The sequence below is a fragment of the Heterodontus francisci genome, chromosome 11, assembly GCF_036365525.1.
Source record: "Heterodontus francisci isolate sHetFra1 chromosome 11, sHetFra1.hap1, whole genome shotgun sequence".
Taxonomy (NCBI): domain Eukaryota; kingdom Metazoa; phylum Chordata; class Chondrichthyes; order Heterodontiformes; family Heterodontidae; genus Heterodontus; species Heterodontus francisci.
In genome coordinates this window covers 86566441-86589133 of record NC_090381.1, presented here as the reverse complement: position 1 = coordinate 86589133, position 22693 = coordinate 86566441, and the positions used below count along the sequence as shown (strand labels likewise).

Genomic DNA, 22693 nt, shown 5'->3' with positions numbered 1-22693 from the left:
ATGGAGGTTGGTGTCTCAGCTCAATCTGCTGTTGATGTGATGAAAGTGTTCTCTGTCTGCAAGCTATAGGAATTGGCAGCATCAGTTCAGTTTCTAATAGGCATGGACCCAATACAAAACTGCCAATAATTTAGGACAAGTGGTAGACAAGCCCTTTTGTGAAAAATGTCTTTGTCTGAGGTGTGGTGCGGTGGAGGTTTGTGTCCCTGGCACTGTCTGTTCTGAAACTCCACTGCTTGCCCCAGCGGTGACCAAAACCTGAATTTGTACAGCCATAAGACATGTATTTGTCTTCAGTACACATCTTCACAGTGTTTTCTTTGCATGTTTTCAATTAAAAAATTGTTTAGATAAAGGTTTACATATCTTGTGTCAGATGCTATTGTTATGCCCATTTCTGCTTACGAACATAGTAAAGTGTCTTTCAGGGCACATTTTCCCTGCAAAGGCTGATCCTTTAAATGACCTGTGCGTACTAACCACATTTGCAGTTGTGGTTATTACTTTAATAAATCAGTTCAAGAATTGTGGGTACTACTGAAGCTGCAGCATGGCAGGAAATCAGTCAAAAATATCAATTGTAACACACTTCCGCACTGAAAACCTAGAAGTTGGCTGCAAGTAGTTGGGGAGTCGCACTCTCCTTGGTGCGTTGTTACTACAACTATAAAGGTACGATGTTTAAAATGCATTATACTTCCAGTATATCTCTCAAAGACCTCTCTTGCATTATTTGTCTAGGCTGTAGCTTAAAATTGGACATGGAACTTATTTTACTTTTTCAATAGATCTGCCAAAGAGTGAGGCCTCTTAATGTTAGAGCCAGAATGAAGAAAATTTCCTATAGAATGCACTAATGTAGTGCTTCATATCTACAAAAGATGATGGACACGCAGCAAGCAGTCCATTTAGGTGGGGTGTCTTCTCTTGGTACACCTTTGTTGATGGCTGTGAAGGCCAATCCTTGAGAGGCAGGTTCTGCCACATGTTCTGCACGTGAAGCTGTCAAGTAATGCTGTGCATTGTTGTTTTTGGCACTGGCGCCTGTTGCCAAGCTGCTGTAGCAACTGGTCCTTGTGGTAGTGCACACCAGTCCACAGGATGTGTCACTATTTTCCTCCTTTTGCCAGCTAGTGACTCCCAGGTGCGTTAGTCAACATTTAGGGCCTTCATGTCACGCTTGCAAGCATCCTTGAAGTGGAGCTTTGGATGCCCCACTGGTTGTCTGGCTCTGGATACCTCACCATGCAGAAAGTTCTTGGGTATGTGACTGTCTTCCATCCTGCGGACGTATCCAACCAGTGCTTCATATATTTAGCAACTCACTGAAGTCGAGGGATTATTCCCATGGTGAGAGACCAATACAATCTCTATATTTTAAAAGGGGAGAAAGTTAAAACCAGGAAACTGTATGCTCATTAGTTTAATCTCCGTTGCTGTAATTAGAGACATGTTGTATGTGCGTGAAACTAAGGAGCATGACTTCTGAAAAAGGTCACGTCTCAGTAACTTGATGAAATCTTTTCAAGGAGGTGAAAACCCCGGTAGATAATGTGTATTGAATAGTCTTTGATAAAGTGCTACACAAAATGCTATTGAGTATAGTTATGTCTTGTGGAATTGGTGGGCTAATCTTAGGTTGGATTGAACATTGGTTGCATTTGTCTAACTATGTACAAACGAACTAGGAGCAGGAGTAGACCATTCGGCCCCTTGAGCCTGCTCTACCATTCTATAAGATCATGGCTGGTCTGTTTGTGGACTCAACTCCACTTTCCTGCCTACCCCCGATACCCATTGACTCCCTTGTTTGCCAAGAATCTGTCTATTTCTGCCTTAAAAACCTTCAATGACCCTACCTTCACTACTCTCCGGAGAAGAGAGTCCCACAGACTCGTGACCACTGCGAGAAATAAATTCCCTCATCTCTGTCTTAAAGTAGAGGCCTCTTATTTTTAAACTGTGGCCACTAATTTTAGGCTGTCCCACAAGGGGAAACATTCTTTCAACATCCACCCTGTCGAGTCCCCTCAGGATCTTATATGTTTCAATAAAATCACCTCTCATCCTACTGAACTCCATTGAATACAGACCCAACCTGTCCAACCTTTCCTCATAAGATAACCCCCTCATCCCAGGAATCAGTCGAATGAACCTTCTCTGAACTGCTTCCAATGCAATTATATCCTTTCTTAAGTAAGGAGACCAAAACTGTACACAATACTCTAGATGTGGTCTCATCAATGTCCTGTACAACTGTAGCAAAAATTCTCTCCTTATATTCTATTCCCATTGCAAAAAATGACAACATTGCATTTGCCGCCTTAATCACTTGCTGGACCTGCATACTAACTTTTTGTGTTCGTGTACTAGGACACCCAAATTCCTCTGTATCTCAGAGTTCTGCAACCTCTCTCCATGTAAATAGTATGTTACTTTTCTATTTTTCTGGCCAAAGTGGACAAGTTCACACTTTCCCACATTATACTCCATCTGCCAAATCTTTACCCACTTACTTAACCAATCAATATCCCTTTGCAGACTCCTTATGCCTTCTTCACAGCTTACTCCCCTACCTATCTTTGTTTCATCAGCAAATTTAGCAACCATACAGTCTTTCCCTTCATCCAAGTCATTGACATAGATTGTAAATAGTTGAGGCCCTAGCACTGATTCCTGTGGCACTCCATGAGTTACAGCTTGCCAACCTAAAACGATTTATTTATGCCTACTCTCTGTTTCCTGTTAGCTAACCAATCCTCTATCCATGCTAATATGTTACCCCCTACACCATGGGCTGTCACTTTTTATAGTAACCTTTGATGTAGCAGCTTGTCAAATGGCTTCTGGACATTCCGTGTGCACAGAAAGTTGTTATTAAACGTAGCAGGTTTATGTGGGGGCTGGTCAGGTGGAGTACCTGTTGGGATTGATGTTGGGGTCATTGTCCTTCACCATCTTTATCATTGATCTTGATGAAGATCAAGATCTGGCGGCGCAGTGGTTAGCACCGCAGCCTTACAGCTCCAGCGACCCGGGTTCAATTCTGGGTACTGCCTGTGCGGAGTTTGCAAGTTCTCCCGGTGTCTGCGTGGGTTTTCGCTGAGTGCTCCGGTTTCCTCCCACAGCCAAAAACTTGCAGGTTGATAGGTAAATTGGCCATTATAAATTGCCCCTAGTATAGGTAGGTGGTAGGGGAATATAGGGACAGGTGGGGATGTGGTAGAAATGTGGGATTAGTGTAGCATTAGTACAAATGGGTGGTTGATGGTCGGCACAGACTCGGTGGGCCGAACGGCCTGTTTCAGTGCTGTATCTCTAAATAAAAAATAAAATAAAAAATAAAATAAAGATATTGATGGTGGGAGGAGGGGGATCAGTCCACAAGTTTGCAAATGACATGAAGATATGGGTGGGTCTTTGGACCTTCGATGAACAAAGTAATTTGTAGATGGAACTAGTCTCTTCTTCTTTTTTCTTTGGGCCTCCTTATCTCGAGAGACACTAGTGCAGTGGGGAAATGGGCCCATGTCAAAATCGGCAAGTGCAAAATGATGCAGTTGGATAGGGGCAATTCCAGGCATGGATTTCCCATGCAGGGTTCTGTCGTCAAGGCTGCTGAGTGGAAGAAGGATATCCCAAACCATAAGAGGTTTGTAGTTCATGAATCATTGAAGGCCCATGACCATTGTTAAGAGGCTGTTTCAAAAAAGAATAGGGTAATAGAGTCATCGGGTCAGTGCCAGCTCTCCATGGAGCTATGCAGGCAGTCCCACTCCCCGGTTCGATCCCCGTAGCCCTGCAAATCTGTTTCTCTCAGGTGGCTATCTAACTTCCTCTTGAAGTCAGTGATTGTCTCCACTTTCACCACCCTGGTGGACAGCAAGTTCCAGGTCATTACCGCTTGCTGCGTAAAAAATGTGCTTCCTCATATACCCGCTGCATCTCCTGCCCAAAACTTTCAATCTGTGTTCCCTGGTCTTTGTATCATTTATTCATGGGAAAAGCTTTTCCTTGTTTAACTTATCTAAGCCTTTCATAATCTTGTACACTTGTATTAAATCTCCCCTGTTTTAAGGAGAACAAACCCAGCTTTTCCAACCTAACCTTGTAACTAAAATCCTCCATTCTGGTAAATCTCCTCTGCACCCTCTCTCAATGGCCCTCACATCCTTCCTAAAGTGTGATGACCAGAACCGGACACAATACTCCAGTTGAGGCCTAACCAGAGCTTTAAAAAGGTTCTGCATAACTTCCCTGCTTTTGTACTCAGTATTTATGAAGCCCAAGATCCCATGTGCTTTACTGTCTGTCTATGTCCTGCCACCTTCAAGAATCTGTGCAGATGAACCCCAGATCCTTCTGTTCCTGCACACTCTTTAGAACTGTGTCATTAAAGCTGTATTGTTTCTCCCTATTCCTTCTGCCAAAATGCATCACGTCACACTTATCAGTATTAAATTCCATCTGCCACCTGTCTGCCCATTCTACTAGCCTATGTCCTGTTGCAGGCAGTTCATGTCATCCTCACTGTTGAGCTTTATATCTAGAAAAATTAAACAGAAGAGCTATCAGTACAATCCTTTATTTATCCAGTGCATTGTTCTGGCTGCATACAGTACTGTGTCCCTTCTTGGTCATCTCTCATGAGGGATATTGAGGACTTTGGAAAAGTCTGTAGTTGAGCCATTTGATTGATACCTAGTTTAAGGACCCGTTATTATCAGCACAGGCTTAGAGACCTGGGACTTTTTACTTTGGAAAAGCTTGGACTTTGAGGGGATATGATTGAGGCTTTTAAAATAATGAAGGGATTAAATTATGTCTAACCAAGCAGATTTTATTTGAAACTTTGCTTTTTTCTCCTTCAGCCTATTGTTTCTACTTTCTGGATACTGCCCATTGCCTGCTTTCTTGCAATCTCTCCTTCAGGAGATTTATTATGTCTATCCTGAAATTCATGCAGGGTGAGTGAATAATGAGAGGTTTAGATGAGATAAAACAATTACGACCGAGGCGGGAGTAATGCACTGTTAATTCAGTCCCACTACTCCACAGGTCACAGCATATTAATAAAGTTTCCCACCTACCAGAAAATAGCCAAATTAAACACTCTATTTGTCCCCCAGAATAAAGTACACCAAACCAGGTTTCTTTAAACAACAACAAAATTAACCATGTATTAATAAACTAAGTCTTAAATGAAAATGAGATAACTCGATATGTGAAAGGATTCTTTTAAAACTTCTTCTTCTTCCTAACCCACATAAACATACATACAAAAAGAATGGTTAACTGGAAGAAAAGGATGTTTTAGTTTACAATTGTTTCTTAAGCACAAAATAATTAGTTGTCACGCTCTGGTCGGATATTTCCGGGTTGGTGAGGTGTCCCAGAGTCAAATAGTCGGATGCCATTCGAAGTCTCTCCAGGCGCAGTTGATGAACAGTCTGTGATGGGTAGACGTTCACGGAACTTAGTCTGCAGCAGGCGTCACACAGATCTTTAAGCAAAGGGTGTAGCAACAGGTCTACATGGGTTTTGACATAGAAGCTTTCTTGAGCTTTCAGGATATCCCAAACCATAAGAGGCAACAGGAATCACTCCTGAGGCAGAGATTTTTCAGAGACTGGAGTCAATAGGAATCTGCAACCTTTTAAAATGCAGGGCTTCCTCTCAGCAAAGGAGCCTTTCTCCACAGAGCGCAGCAACTCCTCTTTGCCTGCGTCTTGTCCTCTCCAGGTGTCTTTTCTTTCTCCAGGCAGACCACTGCCACCACCTCAAATGTAGAATTTCTTTTTACAAGAGAGGCAAGCCGCCTTTTTCGGGGAGAGGTCATTTTATCTGGTCTACAAATGACAGGTCCCAGCCAGTTTGTTCTGCCTCCTGCCTGTCCAGCTTACTGGTCTCAATGTAAAAATGAAACTGAACCTCCAACAATCAAGTCATGTGACCTGTCATTTCTCTTGCTGCTGTTTGGAACAGGTGTCTTCCAGTCCGTGCCACTCAGTTCAAACACCAAGTTTCAGCATTCAATGTTCACAGAAAAATCCGCTTTTTCGGGTTTTTTTTTAAAAGCACACAGAATTCTTAGCATTCAATAAAAAAAAATCTCTTGTGACATTTGCAGATTCCCCCTCCAGTGGAAACACTTCATTTTCTAACCAGCAGAGAGTATGTTGGGAGAGTCACAGGTCAGAGACTAAACAACTTCATGAAATTGAAATTACAAAAATAATTTAAAAAAACAAATTTTCTCCACTACAATTTGTTCATTCAGAATATACACTTTACATATGATTCCAGCTTCATGTAGATGTCTGTTGAGGCTGTATTTGAAATACAGCTTGTAATTTAAGAGATCTGGGCTGAATTTTTTGTTTGTGCATCACCACTATGTGATTTTTTTTTTCCCCCATAAATTTTAATGGACAGTTGTGGGCTGGCAAGTGGAAATCCCCAGCACATGCCTTCTAAACCTCTTCGCTGCCCATTTAATATTCTTTTTCAAGCAACAATCTAATTAACATTTAGAAGAATTTATGGATCCTACTTCCATAACAGTTTGTGTCCATAAAAGAATTCTTTTCTAACTTCACTTTAGTTCTTTTTGCAATTATCATAAATTACCTTCCCGCTGACCAGTAGAAACAACCCATAGCTACTTACTGTATCATAACTGTAACATGTTGGGATTTTTACTTGATCAAACGGGATTTTGGTTTAATTCATGTTATGATATTGCTGTGCAGTTGGATGCTGCTTACAAAGAGTTAACTTCAAAGATGCATACCCAATTAAGAAGCATAGGTTGGATGCTGGCTGGTATATCAGATGGGCCAATCATTATAGTTGATTTTTGCATATTGCTTCAGTGTTGAGGCATCAAGAAGTTGTTGAGCACAACACAGAGCAGTTTGCTGGAATGGGCTTTCCTGCCAGTATGACTTTTTTTTTACAGGACAGACCGTGCAGGTGCCATGAACAATTTTCTACTGCTGAAGGTAGCAATCTTGACCAATTCATACTTAATCAGAGTCTGTTTGAATGTTTTCTTCACACGTTGGCTCAAACATTCCATGGAACATGATGATTCCTGGGCTGCTGGGTCCAAGCAAAAGCCAAGTGTGAAAATGTTATTGGCCAAGACTGAACAGTGAGGATGAATAGATACTCTGTAATTTCACTTGGGGAGGAATAAACAATCCTGTATTCCAGAAGTACAGGGCAGTGTTTCTGGATCCGTTTCTCTAACGACCTGTACTTCAGCTCTTGTGTGTCCGGTAACATCTCGAGGATCAACAATGGATTATTCAAACAATGGGCCATCACAATCAAGCTTGATTCTGCACTCACTTGATGTTGACATGCACTTTTCCAGCAGTAGATGCTTGATATTGATCAGTTCGGGGGCCCTCTCTCGCTAGCCATCAGATGCTGAGGTCAATCCTAGTGCTCCTGCTGTCTGCTGCCCCAGTTAATTTTAGTGAGCCCAGCATGGACTATGGATCTAATTTGAGCCATTCCTGGTCTGTATGGTTCAAGGGCTGGATTGCTGGGGTTTGAGGGCAGTATGGGGCTCAGGTTAAAGTTTGGACTCCCATGTTATTGAACACTAGTTTCATCTCAGTAAAAGGCAGTTCCCAGAGATGTTTTAGAGTAAGTTGCACTAGTGCACTGTTACCTCTGGTATCACAGCTTGCCAGGTATCTCAAACTATTGATGTTAAAGTCATCATTCTTGTTTACAAAATCCACCATGGCCTAGTTCCACTCTTACATTTGCAGAAGATCATTCAGTATCTCCCAGCCGACATCATCCGGTCCCCTAACTCTGTATAACTGCTCATTCCCCAATTCCTTCACTCCCACATCAGAAGCTGATGTTCCAGTAACTATATTCCAGCTGTTTAGGATTGTCTTCCAAATCTACTAATCTTACTGCCCCTCCAACTTCCTTCAAAAGCCTCTTAAAAAATCTCTTTGGCTATGCCTTCTCTTCAATTTTGACATCGCCCTGGAAGTTTTTTTTTACAGGAGTGGCTCTATGTAAGGGTAAGCTGTTGTTCAGGCACTAAACTTTGAGGTAATAGTCAATAATGGAGAGTGAATTTTGAAATATGAATACACTAGCAGTGGGGGCAGACTTTGTGAGGTAGTATATTTGTGTCATGGGGTAAAAAAGCTGCCACCTTACTGATAATGCAGAAAATTAGGTGTCTGCTGTTCTCAGTGGCTGGTTTGTGTTTACCTACATTGGCAGCAGTACATTTGTTTGAATGGTTTATGGCTTTTTGGTTTCTTGTTTTGTCTAGTTTGTGTGTCACCCACCCAAGTGGTGAGGTGATGAAACAGTTCACTCCACATTTGCCCGGTTAGGAATAGAAGCACCACCTGCTGTTTAAATGGGCATATTACACAGACACCTTCTATTATCAAAAAAGCCATAGTTCTTTCATTCATACAAATCTATAAAGACCTTTGTGCTGCTGGTAATTTCTTGCTTGAAAATGGCACATTTAATTTGAGAAGCTCCAAGTTTATCCTGGAGATCTGTGTTCATAGACCTGGCACTTAATATGCCCATCTGATCACTGTGGAGAAGCAATAATCTGAGCAAATTGAATGCTGATGATGCAGTCTTGAAAGGAGATGACCAACAAAGGACCCCAGAGAAGTATATAATAGTAAGTAACGTGTAAAATTTAAATTCAGAATAAATGCATCAAATTCAATTTTGAAAATGCAACAAGAAGGCACAACTTCAAAATGGTGAAAGACAAACATGCAACTAATGTTAGGAAGTTCTTCACACTTGGAATGGATATCCAGGTGGGGTAGTGTAAGTAAAAACCCTGGGATCATTTACTCAATTTTGAGTTGTAGGGGGCAACCTTTTCTGATGGATAGATGAATTAAGATGACCCCAAAAACTTGTTGCAGTGTCAACTAAAATTTTCACAGCTGAGATCAACAGACGTTTTATTTAGGTAAGGGCATCCAGGTATATGTATTAAATGCAGCTAAATGGCGTTACAGATCAGCCATGATTTAATTGAATGGCAAAACAGGCTTGAAGTGCTAAATGACCTCCTCACATTCTTATGATCTTCAGGTATTCTTTCCTCTAACCTTTACCACTCCTCCCTATCTCTGGTGGTCAGTGTGCAGCCACAGGGTGATATACTGGCACTATAAAATATTGCAGCTATTGTATGCTACATGGTGTGACACCATTAACATTGAAAATATTTATCATATCATCACCTACAGGAATAACAGGTACTTAGAATGAGTTGTCAATGAAATATATGTCTCATGTTTCTAGTTAAATATACTTACTAAAATATTAAATATTTTATTCTCTTTATTGTTTTATTCCCTTAAATTATACTTGTTTAGAGAAACAATTTATATTATTCTTTATCGTTTTTCTTTGTGAGCATTTTATTCAATGTGTTGTACTATGTAGACAAGCTCTTTGTCTTTGCGGTTTTGGATGCCACTTTCTATAAAACAGAGTAATTAACAAAGTCTGTCCCTTTGTGCTGTGTGTGCTTTTGCTAACGCTGTTGGGGAGGGTTTAAACTAATGTGGCAGGGGGATGGGAACCAAATGAGGTCAGTAGAGAGTAAGGATGTAGTAACTAAAGCCTGTAAGGAACTAGATAATGAAGTCAGCGTGACTAAGGGAAAGAGTAGGCAGGGAGCAGATGATGAAAGCAAAGGGACTGGTGGTCTGAGGTGCATTTATTTTAATGCAAGAAGTGTAGTAGGTAAGGCAGATGAACTTAGGGCTTGGATTAGTACCTGGGAGTATGATATTGCTATTACTGAGACTTGGTTAAGGGAAGGGCATGATTGGTAACTAAATATCCCAGGATACCGATGCTTCGGGCGGGATAGAGAGGGAGGTAAAAGGGGTGGAGGAGTTGCATTACTGGTCAAAGAGGATATCACAGCTGTGCTGAAGGAAGGCACTATGGAGGACACGAGCTGTGAGGCAATATGGGCAGAACTCAGAAATAGGAAGGGTGCGGTAACAATGTTGGGGCTGTACTACAGGCCTCCCAACAGCGAGCGTGAGATAGAGGTACAAATATGTAAACAGATTATGGAAAGCTGTAGGAGCAACAGGGTGGTGGTGATAGGAGATTTTAATTTTCCCAACATTGACTGGGATTCACTTAGTGTTAGAGGTCTAGATGGAGCAGAATTTGTAAGGAGCATCCAGGAGGGTTTTCTAGAGCAGTATGTAAATAGTCCAACTCGGGAAGGGGCCATACTGGACCTGGTGTTGGGAAATGAGCCGGGCCAGGTGGTTGACGTTTCAGTAGGGGACTACTTTGGGAATAGTGATCACAATTCCGTAAGTTTTAGAATACTCATGGACAAAGACGAGAGTGATCCTAAAGGAAGAGTGCTAAATTGGGGGAAGGCCAACTATACCAAAATTCGGCAGGAGCTGGGGAATGTAGATTGGAAGCAGCTGTTTGAAGGGAAATCCACATTTGATATGTGGGAGGCTTTTAAAGAGAGGTTGATTAGCGTGCAGGAGAGACATGTTCCTGTGAAAATGAGGGGTAGAAATGGCAAGATTAGGGAACCGTGGATGACAGGTGAAATTGTGAGACTAGCTAAGAGGAAAAAGGAAGCATACATAAGGTCTAGGCAGCTGAAGAAAGACGAAGCTTTGAAAGAATATCGGGATTGTAGGCACAATCTGAAACGAGGAATTAAGAGGGCTAAAAGGGGTCATGAAATATCTTTAGCAAACAGGGTTAAGGAAAATCCCAAAGCCTTTTATTCATATATAAGGAGCAAGAGGGTAACTAGAGAAAGGATTGGCCCACTCAAGGACAAAGGAGGAAAGTTATGCGTGGAGTCAGAGAAAATGGGTGAGATTCTAAACGAGTACTTTGCATCGGTATTCACCGAGGAGAGGGACATGACGGATGTTGAGGTTAGGGACAGATGTTTGATTACTCTAGGTCAAGTCGGCATAAGGAGGGAGGAAGTGTTGGGTATTCTCAAAGGCATTAAGGTGGACAAGTCCCCAGGTCCGGATGCAATCTATCCCAGGTTACTGTGGGAAGCGAGAGAGGAAATAGTTGGGGCCTTAACAGATATCTTTGCAACATCCTTAAACACGGGTGAGGTCCCGGAGGACTGGAGAATTGCTAATGTCCCCTTGTTTAAGAAGGGTAGCAGGGATAATCCAGGTAATTATAGACCGGTGAGCCTGACGTCAGTGGTAGGGAAGCTGCTGGAGAAGATACTGAGGGATAGGATCTATTCCCATCTGGAAGAAAATGGGCTTATCAGTGATAGGCAACATGGTTTTGTGCAGGGAAGGTCATGTCTTACCAACTTAATAGAATTCTTTGAGGAAGTGACAAAGTTGATTGATGAGGGAAGGGCTGTAGATGTCATATACATGAACTTCAGTAAGGCGTTTGATAAGGTTCCCCATGGTAGGCTGATGGAGAAAGTGAAGGCGCATGGGGTCCAAGGTGTACTAGCTAGATGGATAAAGAACTGGCTGGGCAACAGGAGACAGAGAGTAGCAGTGGAAGGGAGTTTCTCAAAATGGAGACGTGTGACCAGTGGTGTTCCACAGGGATCCGTGCTGGGACCACTGTTGTTTGTGATATACGTAAATGATTTGGAGGAAAGTATAGGTGGTCTGATTAGCAAGTTTGCAGATGACACTAAGATTGGTGGAGTAGCAGATACTGAAGGGGACTGTCAGAGAATACAGCAGAATATAGATAAACTGGAGAGTTGGGCAGAGAAATGGCAGATGGAGTTCAATCAGGGCAAATGCGAGGTGATGCATTTTGGAAGATCCAATTCAATAGTGAACTATACAGTAGATGGAAAAGTCCTGGGGAAAATTGATGTACAGAGAGATTTGGGTGTTCAGGTCCATTGTTCCCTGAAGGTGGCAACGCAGGTCAATAGAGTGGTCAAGAAGGCATACGGCATGCTTTCCTTCATCGGACGGGGTATTGAGTACAAGAGTTGGCAGGTCATGTTACAGTTGCATAGGACTTTGGTTCGGCCACATTTGGAATACTGCGTGCAGTTCTGGTCGCCACATTACCAAAAGGATGTGGATGCTTTGGAGAGGGTGCAGAGGAGATTCACCAGGATGTTGCCTGGTATGGAGGGTGCTAGCTATGAAGAGAGGTTGAGTAGATTAGGATTATTTTCATTAGAAAGACGGAGGTTGAGGGGGGACCTGATTGAGGTGTACAAAATCATGAGAGGTATAGACAGAGTGGATAGCAAGAAGCTTTTTCCCAGAGTGGGGGATTCAATTACAAGGGGACACGAGTTCAAAGTGAAAGGGGAAAAGTTTAGGGGGGGATATGCGTGGAAATTTCTTTACGCAGAGGGTGGTGGGTGCATGGAACGCTTTGCCAGCGGAGGTGGTAGACGCGGTCACGATAGCGTCTTTTAAGATGTATCTAGACAGATACATGAATGGGCAGGAAGTAAAGAGATACAGACCCTTAGAAAATAGGCGACAGGTTTAGATAGAGGATTTGGATCGGCGTAGGCTTGGAGGGCCGAAGGGCCTGTTCCTGTGCTGTAATTTTCTTTGTTCTTTGTGTGTGGAAACTGAAGGATAGAACAGTGACGAGCTACTAACAGACAGCACTCACAGCTGTACAGGGCAAGTCTTTTTAGGCAGTGCTAATTGATTGTTACTCATTTTGAACTGACTGTTATCTCAGAAATCTGGCTATGCAACTGTATGGGGCTATACACATTGCCAATGTGAGTTCAGACCCTGTTGTTCATGTTGCTTGCTATATCCTTGCAATAAACCTCTGTATTTTTGTAGGTAAAATGGGGATGTGACGTCAGTGGGGCTAATATGAGTGTGTGTGAGCATACTGTTAACAGAGATAGCAGATATATTCCTGGGAATATGTGGTTGCTTTCTCAAGATTTTACACACGTTAGTTGTCTTGGTAACTGCAGGGATACTGCTATGATATTGTACTGGACATCACAGGTAAGGAAAGTTTGCAATTAAGAAAAAGAAGTACTTCTGGTCATAATAAACCCTTTGACCTTAACCTATATTTAGTTTTGAAAACAATGTCCTACAGCTGGCACAGACCTAAATATAGATTTGAAATGCACTTCGATAAGCCATCAGTACATGGTAACCACCAGCAGCACCTCATTAATCTAGTTAAGTGAATACATTAATATATATGTGTGTGTGTGTGTGTTTGTACATGTATAATAACATAAAATAAAAATATCTGTGTTTAGTTTTCAGAACAGTCTCCGCACGTCCAATCAGAATGTTTGGCATAATATGTTCTTTCCATGAGTTCACTCAGGACTATGCATTGATTCTTTTTTTGAGCCGATGACATTTTTTGCTGTTGTGTTTGACGACTGACTCTGTCACCCTATTAACCTCCAGAAATCCCTTGCAGATGAATTTCAGTGTTGGCTGCCTTCGGGGACTCTGTTTCTGTTGGCACACAACCCAGGATTAATGGTTGATGCTCAGAGCTACTAAAAGCCTCCTTTGCAATGCATCTGTGGGGCACTTGCAGGTGTTTGAGATGAGGTATGAAATGGAACAAAGATTTCAATTTCAGAATCTGTTAAAACCTTGTGATTGTGACTAATCTTTGTTTATTGGTACCGGCCGAGATTTAGGTTGGAGCAGGATTCGTCCAGGGCTGCTGAACTATTTATTTCTGTCTCTGATTTATTTAATTTTGTCAATGATGTTTTACAGCAGCGTTAACAGTCTGAATGAAACACATGCAAAACAGATATTGCGGATTGGGTTATTATAGCAAAGTCACCCAAAGCCTGTGCCACAAAAGAGATAGGTTCTAACATGGATATGCATTTGGCACAAACAGGTTAAATATAAACTTCAGAAGAGTGGAGTAGTGCTATAGGACTGTGTGCGAGCATCATTGCGCAGTACCGCTGAGCAATTTCAATTCCCCCACTTTACTCAGTCCTGAGCATGAATTGTGCTATATATGGAGGTATTGTTCAAAAATGAGGCAGAAGGAATCCACAAGAGAATCCTCACTGAGCTGCTGTTGTATGTGCTTGCTGCCCATATTGGCATTGGCATGGTCCGAGAGCAATTCATTGACTCACCCATTCTGTGATAGGATGCAGGCAGCCAGAAGAGTCAACAATGAGGCTAAAATGGGCATAAGTTATTTTTAAAAAAAAATGAAATTCAAGGCAATGTTTCAAGGAAGTTTTTCAAATTGCGTTTCACATTGAAATTGGGTCATTTCAGGAGCATGGAGCGGTAAGCTGAGACTGACACCCGCAACTTTCCGAGTGGAAGATGATCTGTGTTGTACGTACATGGATTGTAACTGCAGTTGATATTGCCTTGCCTAAAATACCTCCTTCACAGTGGACATTTGTATATCGTTAGATAACGCACGTTGAACATTTTGAGCTTAACTCCTGGAGTGTGCTCCCTGACTAAACTTGCAACATCTAAATGTAAAGTTTTAGCTTTAATCGATGTGGTAATATTGTAGGTGGATTTTTGCAGCTGGCTGTATTGATTTTCTGAAATTAAACTTATTTGAAGCGCTCCTCATTTGGAAAAGCTTTGTTTTTATCAGAATTGAGAGTGTACGTAAGCTGAGAGGATCATGTCGAATCTGGCATGGGTTGCTGGCCAGAATTCCTGGTTGATAAGATGAGAGAAAAGCTTATACTTTTTTGTGTTGATTTGTTTTTGCAAGATTGTTGGTTTTTCAATGAAATGATTGCACGGAATGAGTCCTAATTTCAAACACCAGGTCTTCATCAGGTCTTGTTAAAAAAAAACACAGAAGGTGATTGTCACAATAACCTGGATACTTGAGGTTTTTTTTCCCTATGCGTGTGGAGTTTGATTGACATTTTGATGCAATGATTGGTGACAATCCTGTTAAAGCACAGGATGTTGAGGGAGTATTATCTTTGAGTTCACTTGTATATCATTTAGCTGAAGTAAATGAACCAATGAAATGTTCACAGTGGCAAGAAGTTTACAGATTCTGTATTGTCCCAAGATGGCATTTAGCAGTTTTCTTGTGTCAGCAATACTGCTGCTGGGTTAATGGAGTCAGATTAGCACTGTGAACATCAAAAGCCTGTTTTCAGACTTTTTTTTCCCCCCAGACAGTTTTGGAACCCAAACTAAATGGGCATGAGTGTAAAGATGGCATTGAAGGAATTCAGTATTCTAAAAGAATAGCTATTTTAGCAGTTCCTACTCTAAGCAGTGTCTGTTTCTGTTTTAATAAGCTCTGATTGTACACAGCAGTAACACTGATTCGATGGAATGGTCTCTTCCCACTTTTTCCCTCCCCCTGTCCAAGTCATTTGTCATTAATGAAGCATAGTAATTTTCCCAGTGAGCTAGGCAGTACTCGGCACAGAGCGGCACGGTGTGTTTGTCCGTGTCCTAGCATATGGCATACAGTCACACAGTTGCTTGGCAAAGGACAGAGTCAGTCACAGAAATGCACACTAGCTGAAAAAAAAACAGATGCAGAGAATTGAAGAGTGGGAGGAAAATAATAAAGTCATGTATGATTACGAAAAGAAGAGAGGGGGGCAGACCAATTGAGGCATTGACAAAGAGAGATAGAGATACAGGAATACGTTGTGAGAGTCTACATTGTGTTTGAGAAGGACAAAAGGATGGATAGACGGAGGGAGCGATCATGTGTTTTTAATGCAGCATCTCTAAACCAGTAAAGCAGAAGCTGAATGGTTTAAAACCAGCTGATGCAGTCCAAGAGGTTGTGCGTGTGGGAGATAGAGGGGCACACGTATACAGTGTGTGTTTGTGTTTTTAATGCGATGTTGCTGTGCCAGTAAATATTGTGCAAAACATCTGGGGACTTACAATTGCAGCACAGTGGAAGAGATCCAGAGGGGAGGTGGAAGACAGGGAGAAAGTGAGCAATGCATTTTTAATGCAGCATCCTTGAAAACAGCAACATTCTCTCATGTTCCATTGTGGAGAACTGAAACAAATCACCCAGACATGAACGACCAGTCGGAATACCAGCGGCTGTCAAGCGAGGAAGAAGAGGTATAGCTGTGTACTGTAAATACATTTTACGCCCTTGCAAAAAGTACATGCTGTGAAGAATTTTGCAGCAATGTGGCATTGCACCGTTTGTCTTTCAGGCTTTGGAAACATTCTAGTCCCAGCTTGTTGGAATAAGATGTTCCAGCTTGACAAAAGGCTAAAAATATATTCAAATTTTTCATCTTTTTGTGGAAAGAGACATTTTTGCACTGTAATTCTTTTTTATACATTTATGGGATATGGGGGTCGCTGGAAATGCCAGCATTTATTGCCCATCCCTAATTGCACTTGAGAAGGTGTTGGTGAGCCACCTTGTTGAATATAGCTTGCTAGGCCATTTTAGAGGTCAGTTAACTGTCAACCTCATTGCTATGGATCTGGAATCGCATGTAGGCCAGACCAGGTAAGAACAGCAGACTTCCTTCTCAGAAGAAAATTAGTGATGCAGATGGGTTTTTATGACAATCCAGTAGTTTCACAATCCAGTAGTTTCATGGTCACCATTACTGATGCTAGATTTTTATTCCAGATTTGTTTAATTAATTGAACTTAAATTTCCCAGCTGCAACAGTCGGATTTGAACTCGTGTCTCTGTTACTAGCCCAGTAACATAAACACTATGCTACCATACATCTAAACAAATACAATTTATCTTTTGTTCAAGGAATATTACAGTTGAAGAAGTGTCAATTTGGTTCCAGCAAATTTAAAAATGGCTATTTTGTATGACTGATTTGTGACAATAATGCTGTCCTTGTGCATGAAATATATTGGGAGCCTGAGCTTTGATTTGGTTTTAAAAAATATGGATATATTTTGCCTGCCGACATAGCATTTCAAAGGGTTAATGAATTCTGCAGCTGTCTGTAGAAAAGTGCTGAGGGACAGATCACGTGAGTCAGTTTACATTGGGCTTGTTTTGTGATCGAAAAATGAGTCACTTGTTTCTGTTTGCACTTATTATTTTCTTATTCTTACATTAGATATGAAGTTCTATTCACAGCTAGCGAGGAGTGTGTGATGATTTGCTTCAATGAATTTGTTTACCCCCATTTAGCTACTGGAGTGAAATACGTGCCTGTTTAGTGAACATTTTATTCTCATTGAGTAAAGATATTTGTTTCTGTCAAAAATAAGTGGATGAGTCAAAGGCATTTGTAGGTCAGAAATCATTGGAAGGTGCCTTCTGTTAATTTATGTTACAGCTGAAGTCCTAAGGAATCATGTCATGAAACAGTTCAGTTTCTCCCACCACCCCGCCCCTACTCCTGTTTCAATTTAATGATTCCTCCAGGGCAGCATAAAGCCTGTTGCCATAGAAATTGTCACTGCAAATCTAGTTGCAATTCAGACGCACCGAATTCCATTCCGTATTTATATAGGCAGTCTAACAATATCCAAAATAACCCTCAATCTGCTTTCCAGGACAAGTTTAAAATAAAATAAGTGGAGAATAATAATTTTTTTCATTCAATATTGTATCAGAGTGTGATTATCAAGATTGAAATTGCTTGATAGGAAGAAATCAGTTTGTTGTGAAATTCTCCTGTGCCTGCATTTGATGTGACATTGCTGAAAAAAGACATGCTGTTGAAGCTTTTCATCTTGGACAAAAAGCTTCAACAGCATATCTCTTTTTTCAGAAATATTCAAGTTCTGTACTACCAGGTCACTATGATGTGATATCCTTGGGACAAGTGCGATTGAATTGGAGCAGTAATTGTTCACTGCAGGGGTAGCACTTACCTCAATATTGGGCAAAGCGAAGGTATGGTAGCTTATTGCTTGTGAGAACCTACACAGAGATGTTATAGCTGCTCCTGTTAACATACTGCACAGCTCCCTTGCTACTCTTGTATGTGTTTTGTTTAAAAGTTGCAGTGGCCATCATGCTTTGACTAAAATATAATTTAGTATTCAGAAAGCAATGCAGTCTGCATAAAAATAACATTGGAATAGCTTTGTATCGTTCCACACTTTTGTGACACAGAGCTGCCAGCTTTCTCTGCATGAACAATTAAGATAAATATGAATTTGAACAACTTCTCTAGAAGTTAATACAGAAAGTAATATTGTAAATAATTTCTGTTTTCTTATTTTCCCTCCTAGCTAGTTGCCTGGTTAGCCCATAGACATCTTCAGAAAAGTGCTCAGTGCCCCAATTTAGTTGCCTTGTAAAGGCTGTTTATTGCATAAAAGGAAAAGTGATCTTTCTCCACGCAACACTGTGTATATCTGCTCCATGGGGAAGCTACAGTGTGAATCTCAGTTGATTCAAATAGAATTAATTGAGAATTCACTGATCCAGTGTGGTAGCCTAGGACTATTTTCCCCCTCCCCACCCTCAATTATCGAGAAATTAGTATACTTCTTTTTTGCAATAGGGCACCGTTTCCAAAGAAACTGATGTGTTGAAGAGGGCAAGCTACTAATAGATTTATTGGACTGTTGGCAACCTTGCTGTTGACATGGATGCTCAGAAGATGAATGTTCTTTAATACTACAATAATAGTGCTTTGATTTACTGTTTAGGTTATTATCTTTATGAAACTACCAAGATGCAGCTAGCCACTTCAAAATGATCCACCATCGGAGCTATCCAGGTTACCTTTGGAAATGATCAAAGATCAAGGGCTTGTTAGCTCCCATGGTGTCCTTATTATATTTTGAGCAAGAGGGTAGAATAGATTTTTCTCTTTTGCAATAAGCAATTTGCTGAGGTGAGGAGCCTTTTAATCCTGATTAACAAAGTGTTCTGATAGACTTTTAGCACCACTAAAGTCAAACCCCAGCTCCTATAATAAATCTATAGTTAGTGAAATGCCAAACTATACCACATAGCCTTCACCTGCATGCTTTTTCAGTTAAGTAAGGTAAAGATTCTTTTGGCCTCCTAATGAAACAGGTTACTTGCATTTACATGGCAACTTTAATGTAGAAAAAGGTCACAAGTTGCTTCAAGAAGGCAGAAGGAAAATGATCACGAGCTGAGGAGGGCTGACCAAAAGCATGGCCCAAAAAGTTGGTTTTATGGTGCTTCTAAAAAGCAGAAGGGAATTCCAGAGGGTGATATGGAAACTTATGAGACAAATACTTCGAGCCACTGTTTCCCTGTGAATAAAGTAGAACTGTTATGAAGCTGTTTGTGGAAGTATATCAAAAAGGAGATCATTTTGTACAGATGCTCGACCAGTGAAGGAGTGTTTCAAGTATCATCTAGACTTCAAACTCACATTAGAATGGACAGCTTTTGTTAGTAACCATGTGACTTCCTCTTTTTTCCTGTGTGGCAAGCTTTATGTAGGCGTGTTTTGGTGGTTCATGATAAAATTCATGCCCCAGTTTTTTGACTTTTTACCACAACTGAAACATTGAACCAACCTGATAAGGGAAGCTAACTTTCAGTTTCTTTTTCTGATTGGCTCACTGTTTCTATTGTGGAAAAATAAAGAAGTAAACTGGGGAAAAGTAAGTGTTAGCTTCCTTTCAGTTGCAATGATACCTCCTTGCTTGCAGCCCAGCAAACGTATAAAAAAAGAGAGCTAAATTGTAACATACTTCCATAAGACCAGCTGCAGATTCCTGGCCCTGATCCTATTAGGACCATCTTAGCCGTTCCTCCTACTGTTAGCTGTTCAGAGCTCCTATTCTTTCACAATGCTATCTTCTGTCTTGGATTTATCCTTCCACTTCCGCCCAGGCCTCCGCTACTCATCAAGCTTGAGGGCTAGCCTGTTGCTCAGTCCCTGTCACATCTTGAATCCGCTGTCCTGCTCAAAAATTACCTTGACTTTTGCCAGCCATTCACTCACAGCCTTCTTGGCCCATGCGTGATGGCATGGTAGATCTGCTAGTAATTGGAAAAATTGTTCTTAGCATGTTTTGCTGATTTTAGTTTACATGAGGGAGCTGGTTAATGCAGTAGGTTACATAGGTTTTTACCTTAGTTGAAATCTTCCCAGACTGCTGGCTGTAAGGGCCTGGATGCAAAATGAATTTGGACAATCTCAAAACAGTTCTTCGTAGACAGAGGCCTATAGCACAAAACTGCTCTTTATTTAGCATCAACTGGCAGTGTCATTCAGAGAGGCCGAAGGAGAGTTGGTGCGGAAAATATAAATAAATGACACCGTAAAGCATTTGAGTGTGCTGTTCAGAGATTGGGACTGAAGCACTTTTTTCAAGTAGAATGGAGGGACACTTACTCTGCATCTGTTCATGCTGTACCTGAAATGAGAGTGCTTGACACTGGCATCTGAAGTGGAAAGTGTTTCATTCCCTAACATGGACATCCCTTACCTTTTTTACGCTGCAAGTTGTTATGATCTAGAGTGCACTGCCTGAACGGGTGGTGGAAGCAGTTTCAATAATAACTTTCGAAAGGGAATTGGATAAATACTTGAAGGGGTAAAATTTGCAGGGCTATGGAGAAAGGGTAGGGGAGTGGAACTAATTGGATAGTTCTTTCAAAGAACCAATCCAGTTACAATTGGCTGTATGGCTTCCTACTGTTCTGTATCTTTCCATTATTCTACCTTGAGGAAAAAAATTGTTTTTGCTTTTATACAATTTTTAGTTGTACCCACATCCTCTTATTGCTCACCATTGCTGGTGCCACAAATTTTTCTGGAGTGAGAGGGTTTGAGCATACAGAGTAGGATAAGGTGAAAGAAAGCTTATGTATGTCAAATGCCAAATGCTGAATACTGCAGAAAGCCCAGAGGCGTGTATAGGAGTGAAATTAAAAAGGAATTTAGGAAGGCAAAGCGAGGGCATGAAAAAATATTGGCAAGTAAAATCAACAAAAACCCAAAGATGTTTTATAAATATATAAAGAGCAAGCGGATAGCTAAGTAAAGAGTAGGAGCTATTGGGGACCAAAAAGGTAACTTGTGTGTGCAGGTGCAAGACCTGGGCATGGTTCTCAATGAATACTTTGCATCTGTTGCCACAGAAGAGGGGGACGAAGCAGACATTGTAGTTAAGGAGGAGGAGTGTGAAATGTTGGATGGAATAAACATAGTGAAGGAGGAAATATTAGTGTTTAACATCCTTGAAAGTGGATAAATCACCAGGCTTGGTTAAAATTATCCTAAGCTGCTAAGGGAATAAATAGCGGAAGCTCTGAACATCATTTTCCAATCCTCTCTGGCTCTCAGACTAACCTCGATGGTAGGCAAATTATTGGAAAAAGATTCTGGGAGACAGTATATATCATTATATAGAGAGGCACAGATCAAGGACAGTCAGCATGAATTTGTTAAGGGAATGTCGTGTCTGAATAACTTGTTTGAATTTTTTGAGGAGGTAACAAGGAGGGTCGATGAGGGTAGCATGTTTGATGTAATCTACATGGATTTTAGCAAGGCTTTTGACAAGATCCCACATGGCAGACTGGTCAGAAAATTAAAAGCTCATGGGATCCAAGGGAAAGTGGCAAGTTGGATCCAAAATGGCTCAGTGGCAGGAAGCAAAGGATTATGATTGACTGGTGTATTTTGTGACTGAAAGGTTGTTTACAGTGGGGTTTCACAGGACTCAGTACTGGGACCCTTCTGTTCATGGTAATAATCAATGATTTAGACTTAAATATATGGGGCTTGATTAAGAAGTTTGGCCTTGTGCTTGATGGTGAGAAAGAAAGCTGTAGACTGCAGGAGGATATCAATTGACTGATCAGGTGGGCAGAAAAGTGGTAAATGGAATTCAGTCCAGAGGAGTGAAAGATGATATATTTGTGGAGGACAAACAAGGCAAATGATTAGACAATCAATGATAGGATACTAAGAAGTGTAGAGGATGAGTGCACATCCACAGATACCTGAAAGTAGCAGGACACGTAGATAAAGTGGTTAAGAAAATATATGGGATATTTTCCTTGATTGGAGAAGGCATAGAGTACAAGAACAGGGAGGTTATGCCAGAACTGTATGAAACACTTGTAAGACCACAGCTAAAGTACTGCTTGCAGTTCTGGTCAGTGCATTACAGGAAGGATGTCATAGAGTCATTATGGCACAGAAGGAGGCCATATGGCCCCTCAAGTCCATGCTGGCTGTCTAGAACAACCCAGTCAACCCCATTCCCCCACTCTCTCCCCGCAGCCCTGCAAGTTTATTTCCCTTAACTGCCATCCAATCTCCTTTTGAAATCATTAATCGTGTCTGTTTCCACCAATTTCCTGATGTTTCTAACCCCTCACTTCTTTTACCAACATTGTAAGTTTTTTTAATGTTACAGACAGGTGAGAAGTGGAGTGGGTGTGACTTCCATTTTTCATCTCTCAACTGACCGCAAATAGTTTTAAAAATAGTGTTTCAGTTCCTGAGTGTTTTAAGGGTTAAATAAATAAAATGACAGGTCTTCTCGTAGGTTTAATAAAAAGCATAAATTTTATTTACACAATAACCGAAAAATGTTTGTGACTTCACCTGCTCTCACATTCACACATATACATGCACACAGAGACAAGAAAAGACAGGAAGTAGAGGGAAGCATGCAGTTAGAGTCCACTTGTTGCAAAAGAGTTCCTGTTTTTAAATAAAAAACCTTTAGAAGCTTTTTGGCAGGAAATCGTCCAGCGGCAC

At 41.1% G+C, this 22693-nt stretch overlaps 1 protein-coding gene across 4 annotated transcripts in view; it reads left to right on the top strand.

Annotated features, from left to right (window-relative positions):
* tnk2b (tyrosine kinase, non-receptor, 2b) overlaps positions 1 to 22693 on the top strand; it is a 308398-nt gene that overhangs the window by 101169 nt on the left and 184536 nt on the right. The window contains exon 1 of one of the 4 annotated variants that reach the window (XM_068042397.1): positions 603 to 672. The exons of the other annotated variants lie outside the window; for them this stretch is intronic. The gene's annotated coding sequence lies outside the window, so the exon portion shown is untranslated. Of the gene's footprint in view, positions 1 to 602; positions 673 to 22693 lie in introns of those variants that run through there. 4 annotated transcript variants of the gene reach the window in all.